Below are 15,526 nucleotides of genomic sequence, written 5' to 3' on the forward strand. Positions count from 1 at the left end.
CTATCAACACCCAACACCGTTGGGTGGCTTGCGGAGTATGAATGTAGATGTAGATGTAGATCTATTAAATAATCATTTTATGATCCACGTTTTTCGAAAATGGAGCACTTGGAAAGGAAAGAACAATAAGAAGGGATTAATAACAGTAAGTGCATACTTAATTTTCTTTTCAACTACTTGGTAATATCTTTTGTAGAATTAGTTTTGTGGTGCACCACTTTAATGGCATAGATATTAATATGTGAATAGACATTTCCCCTTACTGCATTGTTCTCTTTACTGTAATATTTTTTATGCTTGAGCTTTGTCATGTTTAGATATAAAAGTTATTGCATTTGCTGCAGCTGTTTGACAGGCATAGTGTTACTGAATTTCACTTTGTATTGCTCTCTTAAGCTAGTTTTACTACTGATTTATCTTTCTTGTTGCTGTTCATTCCTTCATATTAGTTGTAATGTTGCATTTGCTTTGCTAAGCCCTATATTGCTGCCTTTTTTTGCCAATTTGCATTTTTTTGTCATTGCTGTTTGTGTTAATTGTTTTGTGCTGCTGCACTGCGTCGTCCCTTAATTTAGCATCTGAGCTCAGTAGGTTTAAGTTAGCTTAAGAGGGGTAGACTATATAAGAAACTAACTTCTCTCCTGTGCAGAATTCCTGCTCCTCTCGCACAAATGCATCCCCAGCAGGAAACAGATAGCTACCCTCCTCTTATCGTCATGGTTGTATGTCCACGCCGATAGCTAGTCCCTTGAGGATTTGGAAAGACTCTTTGACCGTCGTTACTGGCGCAAAAGACCTTCTATCCAGTGAAAATGACGTTTTGCCAAAACGCACTCAGATAGAGACCGGAAAATGCCAGCTGTTGTAAAACATTGTCTTCACTGAGTTCTTGTTTCAAGGCGAATACGTATGCTTTCTGTCCAGCGTCGCTTATCTTTCAGCGAATCGTGTCACTGGAGCTCAGGAAGTTGGTCTCCCACTGCTGCTACTTCGCTTTCAGAACGGGATTTTCTGTTGTCCTAGAAACTAGCTTCCTGTACTTGTGCTGTGCGTTCACTCTCTCCTTGCCTCAGCCATGAGCTCTGTTAGTAGTGACTCTTTCAAGGCAGTTCCTTCACCATCTCGTTGAAGTGGTACATGGCGCGTCATACCTTCTGCCACCTTCTCTGATGGAATGTCCACTCTTCAGTGAGCCATTGAAAGAGAATGCCTGATGTGTATTCCTGTTTCCCGATCTTATATTGTTGACAGGAGAGGAAGTAAACATGTTTAGGTCAAAACGAGCGGTAAAGGCAGAGAGTGATGTGGCCATACTGACCCGTCTTGGGCGGGTTTGCTGTTGCCCTACCACTGCCAACACGCTCGCTTCTTTCTCGCCTCTACACCAACCGGAGGCCAGCTGGCCAACCCATCAGCTAGCCACTCTGGCTGGTCTGTAGCTCGCTAGCCACAGCTAGTAGAGGCCCAGGCCGCAGAGCTGCACTCAGCCCTTGAAGAATCTATCTTTCATCTACCCTACCCAAGTGTATACTATAAACTAATTCAGACAGAACTTTTTTTGCTATAACATACACCCAGAAAGTAATGCACCGCACTTTTTTCTTTAACAAATCTTTGTTGAACATACTGAACATTAATCACGCTAAACAACGTTGTTTTATGTACACAGCCTATTTTTCCACGTAATCTCCTTCCCACCTCTATGACCTTCCTCCAGCGGGAAACAAGGGCGTGTACGCCCAATCTGTACGAATCCTTTTCCTGACGGCAAAGCCAGCGCTTTACTAAGTGAATCATTTCTCATCGTCCTCAAATATCTTCCACCAATGACATCCTTTAATGGCCCAAAGAAGCGGAAGTCCCAGCGGGCTAGGTCAAGTGTGTCAGGTATAACAGTCTCCCCAACCACAGCAAATCGTACAACTCATCCTCACCCTCCATGTCCAGAACTAACTCTACTTCTGTTCACAGAAGACGCTCCAAATATTTTTCACAACCGTTTGTGAATACTCTGCTCAGCTTCTTTCTTTGCAGTGAGAAATTCAATGAAGCCACGTTTCTTGTAGCGTACGTCATCTGCAGACAATATTTGGAAAGTAACGCTATCTTCCGGAAAAGATCGAAACTTAATGTGCTCACTAAGGAGACTTCAAACAATACATACGTAATGTTTCTCATTCATAGCATTGTTTTCGTCTGAGAAAAATAATGCGATGCATTACTTTCATAGCAATCCTCGTAATTCAACTAGCTGGCAACTACACGATTCAGAAAAGTATTCTTTCTTGTAAGCGCTCTGCATTAGATCAGGTCTTAAGAAAACATGTATTCTACGAAGATAAGGTAGCTGACTTTGAAAGTAAACAGTTCTAGCAGTAACGTATGTAAGTAAGCTGTTTAGGTTTTTTTATTGGTAACGCCGCCACCACGTAGCGCTCTGTATAAAAATCACTGGCTGTGCCTTGCGCAGTCTGTATTTAGTTTGCATTGTTGTCTGCCATTGTAGTGTTGGGCAGCTGGATGTTAACAGCGCGTAGCGTTGTGCAGTTGGAGGTGAGCCGCCAGCAGTGGTGGACGTGGGGAGAGAGATGGCGGAGTTATCAAATTTGTAAGAATTGGTGTCATGAACTGATATATATATATATTATGACTATAAAGGTAAATACATTGTTCGTTCTCTATTAAAATCTTTCATTTGCTAACTGTGCCTATCATTAGTTAGTGCCTTCCGTAGTTAGAATCTTTTATGTAGCTGGCAGTAGTGGTGCTCGCTGTATTGCAGTAGTTCGAGTAACGAAGATTTTTTGTGAGGTAAGTGATTTATGAAAGGTATAGGTTAATGTTAGTCAGGGCCATTCTTTTGTAGGGATTATTGAAAGTCAGATTGCGTTGCGCTAAAAAACTGTTGTGTCTCAGTTTAAGCACAGTCGTGTATAATTTTTCTAAGGGGACGTTACATATAGACCAGTCTTGTATAATTTTTCTAAGGGGACGTTTCATATGTCGACCCTTAGCCAAGGATACCTCACTGCAATCTTCTGATTTTTTCTTGTAGTTTGTGTAGTTAGTGTAGCCTTTGTTTATTGCTAGCGCCTTATCATAGAGAGAATTTCCTTTGTTGTTGCAGTCTTTCATTGTTGTACAGTAAAACAGTTGTGGCATGCATGTAGTTTTGCACAAAGTATTTCGCAGCTGCGCTTGCAATTAATAGATATTATTTTCAGTGATATGTTAATGTGTTCTCTTATTTTTGCTTTTCAAATTGTGTTTTTTTCTGTGTTGTCGTGTGAAATATTGTGACAATAATGGCGTGTGAAAAACGTAATACTAGGCTCCAAAGTAAACTGAGAAATGACAGTGAAGACGAAAGCAGTGTGTTAGCGCCAGCATGTAATGAATCAACTAATGTTCAAAGTAGTAATTTGGTAATCGTGCATAGGGAAATGGAGCGGGTTGCAAATAATGGTGTAGGCAGTGAAACAATTAGTGAACAGGGAAGCATTATCGATCGATCGGTTGGCAACAGCTCGCCTCAGGATTCCGAAATGACAGGACACAATATTGCAAATACTGTAGATTCAGGTTTTGCGTCCTCACCGTTTTCTCAAATAAGTCAAGACACGTTTTCTGTTTTTCAAACTGCGAATATTGCCGGTGCAAATGCATTGCCGAATAGGACTAAGGAACATGTTTCAGACACCAGTGCATTGTTATTACAATTAATGCAACAAATGGGACAAAAGCTTCAAAAGTTAGACACAATGGAACAAAATCAGAGACAAACACAGCAAAACCTTCTAAAGTTAGACACAATGGAATAAAATCTTCAAAAGTTAGACACAACGCTTGAACAAAATCAGAAACAAATGGGACAGAATCTTCAAAAGTTAGACACAATGGAACATAATCTTCAAAAGTTAGACACAATGGAACAAAATCTTCGGAAGTTAGACACCACACTTGAACAAACACGTGAAGATTTAACTACTGAGTTACATAACATTGAATCGAAATGCCAAAAAATCTGTAATGACGTAAAAACACAAATTTGTGAGCATTTTCAACCTATGTTTTCGCGGCATGAAAATGCATTACAGAATCACGAAGCAGCCATAAAAGAATTGCAAACTGTTGTTCGTGAAAATCACGACACCTTGCAAGCTAAAATGGACTCAGTTGCATCCACCGATTCGGTTACGCAACTTGCAAGAACTCAGGAAAACTTAAAGGACACAGTAGATTCGATTTCAACTCAAATGGACACTCTGAAACTTGGTTCAGAAAAACACACTGAGGAAATGTGTTCACTATCGGAGAAAGTAGCCGAACTTTCAGATCAGTTCACTAACTTATCTACAAAGGTAGATGATGATCTGAATGATACAGAAGAGTGCGAACAAATTAGGAAATTCAAACAAAATCAGAATCAAATTAATACACAACACCAAAGAGAAATCTGGGAAGTGCAAGATCAGCTGAGACAGGTAATACAAGAATTACGTATTTCAAAGGACAGTCGCGCTCCAACACGGGAAGAGGGACTTATAAATACGGAAAAGCCACAAAATAATAACACAGGGCATTTCGGAAATTGTGAAAGAAATTGGCAAGGTGCACCGAATTTTGAGATGGAACTGCCGACACGACGTAACAATGAACGATATGCTACCCGCCTACACGATGATATTGACTATAAGCTATTCATTACTACACGTAAATTCAAAACATTTAAGAATTCTGGCAACGACATTCATCCACAAGCGTGGCTCCATCAATTCTCTCATTGTTTTCCTCCCAACTGGTCACTAGAGCACAGATTAGAATTTATGTGTGGCTACTTAGAGAATGAACCAGCTGTAAGAATGCGATCGGTCATTCACGATTGCCACAGTGAAGGAGAATTTTACCATGCCTTCCTGTCAGCATATTGGTCCCAAGCCACACAAGACCGAGTAAAACATGGCATCATGATGATGAAACATTTCGAACAATCTGAATTTTCCAGTCTTGTGAAATATTTTGAAGACATGTTGCAAAAGAATCAGTACCTGTCAAACCCATACAGCTCGTCAGAACTCATCCGCATTTGCTTAATCAAATTGCCTGAACATTTACGACAGATTATTTTAGCAGGACGATGCAAAGACGACATTGAAGCTTTTCAGGGACGCTTACAAGAATTAGAAATTGACACAGACAGTCGCGGGATGCGAAAACAGGAAAACAATCACTACAGGTCACATCCGTCGCAATTCCGCGATGAACGAAATAATAACTGGACACGGCAAAGCTATTCTTACAACGCAAATCGTGACCAAAACAGACACCACCCGTATGACAACCACTGGCAGAGTAATAGTAACAGAGAAAGACCGCATTTCCATAGTAATGACTATCACAGAGACAACCATAGAAGCAGACAATATGGTAACCAGAACTATTATTATCAAGGGAGACAGAATAATTTCAGACGCAACAGTTCAGCGCGCAATTACGATTCCGGGAGAAATTCTCTACCACATGACCGACAAACAAGAAACTATGTAAACTACCGACAAAACGACAGAGCTGAATTCCAACAGAACTGGCGAGCTTCAAACAGGTCAGGGCCTGCTCGTCAAGGTGAATTTGTAGAAGCTAGGTCTCCTAATCCCAATAATGGCGTGCGCCGGGTGGCGCAGAGAAAAATAACATAAGCTAACCTTGAGAAAAATTCCAGTATTCTTTACCGACGTACACAACATGATAATTGCTTTGAAGTTAAAACTCTGCGAACTAGAAAGGGTAAATGATGGCACCCCATTTCACATGTAAAACCGTTTATTGAAAGATAATCTGCTTTTTAACTTTGTCTTTGCCATAAAACATTTCACTTCACATTTCTAGTATGCTTTGTCAGACTTAGAAAGTGTTAACATGCAACAATGTTTTCAAGTTAACTCTCCAGTCTAGAACCTAGGGAATATTTTTAAACAGAAATTACGAATGCATTGTTATAGTGAACAGACGACACAGTGTTGTTATGTGTACATTCTTGCTTGTTAGTTGCACGATTACGTAACGACTATAAGGCTCACATACTTAGAACATTTACCAGTATTTCTAATGAGATTTTAATGCAACATTTTGGTTTACTTGAAAATACGTTCTGGATTTAAAGTACTTTCTGTGAGGTACCAAATGATACAGTGGTTAGTTTATGTGACAGCTACACGATTTTATCACGACGCTACTAATGAGTGACAATTTACAATGTTGCTTTTGCAGTTTATCTGTTCTATATCTGCACAGTTTTTCTGTATCATTCTGGAAAGTAAAACATGTTTTAGTAGTAACTTTTGTGATATAGCTACAATGAGACAGACTTTATCGTAGCACAACAATACGTTACATTATAGTACTTTCTTGATCACGGTAAGGTACGTAATAACTACGATATCTATACGGAAAGCATTTCACCTTCGTTTATGATGAGGTAAGTACATTGACTTCAGCAGAAATTTGCTTACAGAGGACGATAACTACGACAGCTCGACAGAATTATCTTACAACAAAACGCACATTTAGCACTACAGGGCACGCATTTGAGTGATTAATTTGGTACTTAAACCATTTATTTATCAAGATTGTTGAATTAAAAAGAAAGTTTTTCGTGATACATTTCATTCCATTGCTGTAATCTGTAACACCTGAGGGTATAATTACACTAATCCTCAGGGGGGTACACGCTTACTTTGTGCACCATGAGTATGGCAAGCACAAGGAGCCCTAGCTAATATGGTATTTGCTTATACAACTTTACACATCGGTACCATATTTCTCTAACACAGAATTCACAGCTATCTGATCATTTAACTGAGAGAGACAAATATTTATTTCATTACTTCAGTGACAGATGTTTACGTAATTACACGGTTGAATAACTTCACACTTACGAAATTGTATTTTGTCTGTACTTTGTGAACTGTTCATACTTTTTCCGAACCATTGTGATACTATGAGAGCTTTGAATGGTGTATTTGGTATGGGACCACGATTTTTAAGGTACGTTTGAGGTAGATGGCACTTTTGACATGAGCAGAGAATTTTTTTTAGGTTTTGAAATTATTGGAGGAAGCTACGACGATTTAGAGCGTTGACTGAGGTGTTATGATGTCATTATTACGATGACTATGTGTATTATGCTGTTGCGGTATGTTTATGATCATTAAGCTGATGCTATGTGAGTTATTTGATTATGCTATGTATCTGTTATGATGAAATATTGAAGAAGTGTCGACGAATAAGGTAAGGAATAAAGAGTAGCGGTTAGGGACTCTGGTTTGTGAAAAAGGATGTTGGAAACCGAGAATCGTACTTTAAGAGTAATGAAATGTGTGTATATTCGTGAATGTATCACTACGCTGGCGAAAATTTTTTGGACGCTTATGTTTAAAGGATTTTGTTTCTACATATTTGTAACGCAAATTCTTGACCTGTGAATTTTTTTATATGAGACTGCCACTGTAGCGGAAACTGGTGTCGCAAATATTTCGTTAAGACAGTTAAGTGACCACCTGCACGTAATGCGTCGTGGGCACCCAGCTGCGCGACAACCACCTGACAAAAGAAAGCCATTAGTGTGTGCCTTTCAGAGGCACAGGTAAAAAAAACAGGGAGGTCATTATCCTCGCTATTGACATTCCTTTGTAGAAAGCATCGCAAAAACGACACGCTCATTACTTGGAAATATACTTTCTTACATCTGCACACCTGACAATGACAAGCGTCTTTCTACGAGAGTTGAGAGAATTTGTACTAACTTATGAAATGTCACATGACTATTGAATGATATTTTTATGCTTTTCATGGTTGCTTATTTCATTTAATATCTGTTTTCCAGCTGTGTTGCATCATTGATTTTATAAAATAAAAGTAAATGCATTTGCTATTGTGAACACTTTATGCCAACAGATCTATTAAATAATAATTTTATGATCCATATTCTTCGATAAAGGAGCACTTTGAATAGAAAGAACAATAAGAAGGGATTAATCACTGTAACTGAATACAAAATTTTCTTTTCAAGTACACGGTAATATTTTTTTACAATAAGTTTTTGTGGTGCACCATTTTAATTGCATAGACATTACGATGTCAATACATTGTCCTTATCTGCATTGTTGTCTTTAGTGTAACATTTTTTCTGCTTGAGCTGTGTCATGTTTAGTTATAAGCTGTTGCATTTTCTTCTGCTGTGTGCCAGGCATAGTGCTACTGATTTTTAGTTTGTATTACTCTGTTAAGCCAGTTTTACTACGGATTTATTTTTCTTGTTCGCTGTGCATTGCCTTATATTAGTTTTAATATTGCTGCTTGCTTTGACAACTTCCATTTTATTTCATTGTTGTTTGTATTAATTATTTTGCGCTGCTGCATTGCCTTGTCCCTTAGTTTAGTATCTGAGCTCAGTAGATTTAAGTTAGCTTAAGAGGGGGTAGACTATATAAGAAACGAACTATGATGAATTGGAAGAAAAGCATTGAGAAGCTATAAGAAAATGTTTTGACCAAAAAAGTAGTGTACAGTGGAGGAAAACTATTTTTGAAAGAGGATGTGAACAGAATACAGAAAGCAGGTTTAGATAGGACTTTTTGGAAATAATGATGAACTAAGGGAGATCTCTATGCAAAATACTGCAGTAAAACAAACCCTGTCCTTTCCTTTCGTATTATCCCTCTATGTGTTTATGTACCCTTGTGTATTTGTCTTTTTCCTGTCTTTATGTGTTTAGCTAATAAGATTTATGTTGTAGAATTTTTCAAATACTACATCATTTTCTTTGTAAATAAGTTCAGACATTATTTATAGTGTTTTGTTTTAATGCTCATGTGTGAAGTTGATGTTTCAAAACTTATTCTGATCTTTTATGTATGTACTTATGTCGTAATTTTTGTAACACTGACGTATTTGCTATTTCGATTCTTTTGTAAAGCCTGTACTACTGCTGATGTTATCTGTATTGTTATGTTCTTTAATGATGTATTTTGTACCTTTGTTATTGTATTCTTATGTTATAAAATTGTAATTGACACCAGTTCATCAAATTAAGTAACTTGTAAATTACATTTCACTACATACTGTTGGTCATAGTATATGAACAATATGTGACAAGTAGGGACTGATAGTGTTTGCACGTGTGTTAATAATTCAGCAAGGGACTGGATAACAGCATTGCTGGTTCTAAGGACATTTAAAAAACAATTTTTCTGAGTGCACAAGTGGTGGTTATGGACTTGTTATATTATCCGCAAGACTCTTCAATGGTGATTGTGCGCCTGCACAGTCAAACAGATGGCTGCTGGCCATCTCTACAAGGACTACAGCGGGTCTACACCTTTGATGACCCACCAATACCATTATTTCTACAAGGACTGCAGTTGGTCTGCACCTCTGGTGGCCCACCAATTGTAATCTCTACCCGGACTACATTGGGTCTGCTCTGTGATGACCTACCTACCGATAGTCTTCAACGTCGACTGATTCTGCTGTGGCCTATTACCTGTCTGCATGTCAAGAGTCAGCACTGTCTTTCGTTGGAAGGACAACACTACTTCTTCAAGACTGCTTAGAAATCCACTACTTCCAAGAGCATTTTCTTTTACTACTCAGACTTTGAGAAAAACACTGCAATTTTACTTTGATGAATGATCAGGACTGTCTTTATGGACTGTGAGAAAATTTTAGCTTTTGACCAACATTGTATCGATAAGTGTGTGCATTTCATTTCTTTGTCATTGTAATTATGAAAAAATTTTTAAAATCTGTATTGGCCACTGCCCAAAACAATTTGTAAATTTTTTTGTGGGGAGCATGGGGGCTATGTAAGTAAGCTGTTTAGGTTTTTTTATTGGTAATGCCGCCACCACGTAGCGCTCTGTATGAAAATCACTGGCTGTGCCATGTGCAGTCTGTATTTAGTTTGCATTGTTGTCTGCCATTGTAGTGTTGGGCAGCTGGATGTTAACAGCGCGTAGCGTTGTGCAGTTGGAGGTGAGCCGCCAGCAGTGGTGGACGTGGGGAGAGAGATGGCGGAGTTATCAAATTTGTAAGAATTGGTGTCATGAACTGATATATATTTTGTGACTATAAAGGAAAAAACATTGTTCGTTCTCTATTAAAATCTTTCATTTGCTAACTGTGCCTATCATTAGTTAGTGCCTTCCGTAGTTAGAATCTTTTATGTAGCTGGCAGTAGTGGTGCTCGCTGTATTGCAGTAGTTCGAGTAACGAAGATTTTTTGTGAGGTAAGTGATTTGTGAAAGGTATAGGTTAATGTTAGTCAGGGACATTCTTTTGTAGGGATTATTGAAAGTCAGATTGCGTTGCGCTAAAAAACTGTTGTGTCTCAGTTTAAGCACAGTCGTGTATAATTTTTCTAAGGGGACGTTACAGGTAGTCAAAAAATTGTTTATACGTAAGATATCATGTACATTTGTAAACTTACGGAGTGTACTCAATGTCTCTGAAACAATAAGCTCTGCTTGACGGAAATTCTCGTTCCCGCTGACGCACTTGATTTACGTCATAACGATAGGCGATTACTCTGTAATTCACAGTTAAGTGTTACATAAGGGGTTCACAGAATCGCTTCAGTTTCTCGAACGTCCCACTCGCATACGAAGCTCGAGAAAAACAAACACCAAAGCTTTCGAAGTCCTCCGTCAACCCCGTCAGACAATACCGTCCGATAATGATGGCACAGTGCTCAGCAATATCCTAGAAGAGGTTGAACAACCGTGGTGCTGGAGGTCTGCTTGGGTCTTCCAAGAGTTGTGTCAACAACACAAGATTTGTTTGACCTTCACCACAACATATGATATTTCCCAGTTATGTTCTTTTGTATTTGGACCACTTTCAAATCTGTGTGACTTACCGATTTCTAGAAGCTTGAGGAAAGCTTCTGAGTAAGCATGTGGAGAACATCACACATTTTATTGTTTAGGGTCAATTGTCACCTTTTGCACCATGAAGGTAAATTTTCAACATCTTTTTGCAGTTCACATTCCTCTTCTAAGCAGTTTGCTAGAAGACAGCATTACCTGCCACGAATCTAAGACAAATATTCTGATTGTCTGGCTGAATAGTTTATATACATTAGAAATAGCAGAAAGTCTACATCACTATACTTGCTGAATCATTTCCGTTACTCTACGTGACGATCCGTCAGTTCCTGCAAACTGAGACCTTTCAGACGGGAAATAAGGAATCCAGTCTGACAATTGAGACGATAGTCCATAATAAAGCAATGTGATTTGAAGCCGCTTATGAGTAATAATATCATAAAGCCTTTCTGGAAATTTATAAATACGAAATCAATTACAAAGCCCCTGCACGCAGTACTTCGTGCGAATAATGTGACAGCTGTTTCTCACAGTAGTGATGCTTTCCAAATTCATGACGGTTGTTGTATGTAGGCAACATATTTCGGGGTATTTCACAACGATGGAGCAAACTATTTGTTCAGAAGTCTTGCAACATGCCGACGTTCATGAAACGGATCTGTAATTCAGTTGATTACGTTTATCTTTTTTCGTATGTACTACGTTGACCTGTGTGACTTTCCATTTCTCCCGCTCACCATCAATAATAAAACACCCTCCATGGCTTTGATGCACAAGAAAGAGTGTCTTTCACTGTCAGTCTACTCAAGAAATACAATGCATGTACAAACATAATCGTCCTGCTGTTACCATGATACTGTCATGACAACATAGTGGATCATGTCAGGTGACGCTGTGATAGACTTGTTACTTCCTGGAATGAGAGAATTACCTTGAAAAATTCACCTGATGTATTCATGGTATACCTATCAAAGATTCTGAATTAATTCCAGTTTCATGTGTCATCGGCTTATCGAATGTCTGTGTACCGACAGGGCTGATAAGGGCAATGAGGAGACGATGAACGTACGTCGCTTGCTGCATGAATATGTCGAAACACTGTAAAGAGTAAGAGACAGCAGACTTCAGTTCCAAACTAACTCAACAGTAATATTTGACCTCCTTTGTGACAGAGCTACAAACAGCAGTATCGATCACAGAATGAAAATCTTTAAATTTTGTTATCATAAAACAGTTCGCTAGGTAGCAACCAGTAGGTGTAGACGTACGAAATATAAAATACTACGAAACTGCCATTGAAATTACACAAATCTCTCAATGAAATCGTGTCACTAGCTACTCTGTTAACTGTGTTTCATTCAGCAACTACGTTCACAGCCACATTTCAATATTTATGCCGTAGTTCGGTAAAGCTACTTTAGTATGAAAAATTAATTAATTAATTAACATAGCCATTCTTTGTATGGCATTATTATGAGACACGACTTGCATGAGTGTACCACATTTTAATTGCGTTCCTTGTTAGGTTATTAATTAAAACGGAGACAAATATCAGAGAAATTGTCAACAATATGACCCGCCTCGTTATAGAAAACCGTCTGATGATGTGCAGGTAGTTTTTCGATCCCACGGACGTATCGACTTGCTGACTGAGTTAAGCCACGTGAGCCGTTTGGCCCAGCTTCTTTCGAGTTCTCAGGGTCGGTCTGTCCTTAGTTTTTGCCCTTCTGAGAACTTCTTTTTCTGGTGGAGGCGCAGGCGTCTCGGCGGCTGGTCGATATCAGCGACGGTGGCCACGAGAGGCCGCCATCGGCATTACGACAAATGGTGTTATCGTTGCAAGGCAGTCTGGTGGAACGTCTCTGGCTGGAAGGAATCCGCAACGTGAGTAACAACTGTTGATATCTCTACAAGTGTTGGGAATCCGATACATCGGTATTTTAATGAATATATTTTCTGCGCTCGATATATCCAGGGAAGTTATCAATTATCCACATCTGGCAGGTGCAAACGTGACTATATTCAGTACACTGAAAGTATGATTTAGAAATTGCCTTTAGTCACAACTTATGTGTTTTTATAAGTAAACGATGCATTTCGGACTTTGTGGATCCATCATCAGGTGTAATTTGTCTTAATAATTTCTTTGTTTTTTCTCATCTGTGAAGTGAAATGCATATCCTGTCATGAGAAGGTTGATTGGTAGGTTATGAATTTAGTAATCAAACGCAGAAAATATGTGCGAAATAGTGTAAAAGATGAACAGTGTAAACTTACTACATAATCCATGAATAGCGGTTTTAACGTTTTAGAAGGTGCACATATTTCCCGCGTTTGACTTGCGAAATTTATAACCTAATATCAAACATTTTCATGCCAGGAATATGCATTTAACCTCATTCAAAAGAAAAATTAAGCATGTATTAAGACAAATTACACCTGATAATGGACGCACAGGGTCCGAAATGCTTCATGTGATTACCAAAAAACGCAAATCTCTGACTGAATTAGGTTTTTTTGATTTATTCTTCCAGTGTATCGATATATCGAAATGGCGATCAAAAATAATCGACGTACCAGCCAGAAAAAATATCGGCTTCACATTGTAGCCTAAATATACTGTCGGTTTTAAAGCTGTATATCGAAGTATTGATATTTATTAGATATTCACTACATCAACAAGCTATCAGTCTGCTTAATCCCCTTAGAGAAAGAACTGAACGGAAAACAATGTACTTTCACGCTTCGCGATAACCACTTTGATGACAATCATAATTGCAGTTAAGCGGCACAATACAAGGTGTCCGATCGGTTCATTGTTCTGTCTCGTCACATATCGGGTCTGTGTGGTACACTTCATGTCGACGTCCTGTTTGCTTCATTTCTGCAAACGCCAGCGAAATAGCGGTGATAGTGTCAAATGTGCATGCTGAAGTTAAGCTATAATACTAGAGGTCTAAGGTGCTACTAATTTATTTTGCTTTTTTGTTTCATTCTATGTAGTTCTATGTAGTCTATGTAGTCTGTAGTTAAACTGCTGTAAATGTTATTTGACGGTATCGATACCATAATAGTGTTTGCTTTTTTCTTTGTAAAAACTTTGATGTTATGGTTTGCTCCTATGCTTCTTTTGTGTGTTAAGATATATAATGGCGGTTTATGATCACACACCTGTCTTCTTCAATTTTTTTTTATTTTGGGCCTACTGAAAGTAAAGTTAACACAAGTATTATTATGTATGAAATCAGTTACTTCTTTTCTATTAAGAACAGTGCAAATATGTTTGTAAGAGAACTATATTTAAATTCGTGCTATGTAGAAAGGTTTTACTCAACTTCAGACTGAATTCATGCCCAATTTCTAAATCAGTATCGATCTGCGGTAATAGCATTAATGAAGTTACTCAGTTTGAGAAAATATTTCATATAGAAAAGTGCATCAGTGTTTGTTGTGTTGGTGAGAATAGGTTTGTTTTTTACTAAGATTCCTGGCACTCACTTTATGATTTTCGTATGCTTGTCCCTGGGTTCATTGCACTTTCGTACCAGAAAATGTATAGGCCTTGTCTTTCCAGTAAAGTTGCGTATATCTTATTCTTTGAAAAGAGATATTTCACGTTTCTATGCCTAGTTAGGCTAGCGACCGTTTTCTTTATTATTTGAGCAGTTTGAATAGGTAAAACATTATCTGGTATTTGTTGAACAGTTATGTAATCCTGACTTTTACGTAAGATAGGCAACCTCATTTAGGCACATCACGGTCAGTACAACAAAATTCCTTTCAGAGGGTAACATTGCACAGTTTCAGAACGTAAATAAAGTGCAGTACGAGTGTTATACGTGGTTTATGCCGACAGGACTATTAATTCTGCTGGGACATGGTACGTGGTAAACCAAATTTGGTAACGGATAGTAAACACGTTACGGAAGCAGTGCAGTGTTATAAAGCGTTGTAGTTTCCGCCGGTGAGACTGAGCGCCGATTACGTCAGCGTATTTCTCTCACACTTCTCCACCCACCGCAAACCAGCCTTGTCATTTAAATTTTTGCTGATCAATTTTTTCAGTTTTTGAAGAAAGCCGATGTGACGAAATAGCAGACTAGTTCCGCTAAAAATTGTTTTTAACGCACCTGGTGTGCTGTTGCTTAATTTTGGATATCTTTTTATTTCACTTACATTGCCACCTCCCAGGCAATCGGACTCCTTTTTTGAACCATGTCAACTTGTTTCATATAGTCAAAGAGAAAGACTCACATGTTGAAAGTTGAAGAAGTAGCAAGACTCCTTCACACAATGAAACTGAAGTGTATGACAAGATAAAAATAAAAATATTGGCACTCGATTACGCCATTCGATATCGTTATATCGATGTATCCAATGAAAACAGACCGCCGATATATAAAGCTATTTCTTGGATTAATATAGGTATAACGATGTATAGCTATTTTATGTTTGGTCCTAGCGTGAGTTAGGACGCGACAGCTAGAACAGACAGGAGGAAGCCTCATCAGTTGTCAGAACGAAAAGTCGAAGCGTGTTTCAATTAGGTTCAGCGCGATTATCATTTTTATTCCCAACTACCAATCTACGATTGATGTTTTAGCTGTTTGCCTATGTGAATTCCCGAAACGATGATCCCGGAT

This window comes from Schistocerca gregaria, chromosome 3 (assembly GCF_023897955.1).
Source record: "Schistocerca gregaria isolate iqSchGreg1 chromosome 3, iqSchGreg1.2, whole genome shotgun sequence".
In the NCBI taxonomy this organism is placed as follows: Eukaryota; Metazoa; Arthropoda; class Insecta; order Orthoptera; family Acrididae; genus Schistocerca; species Schistocerca gregaria.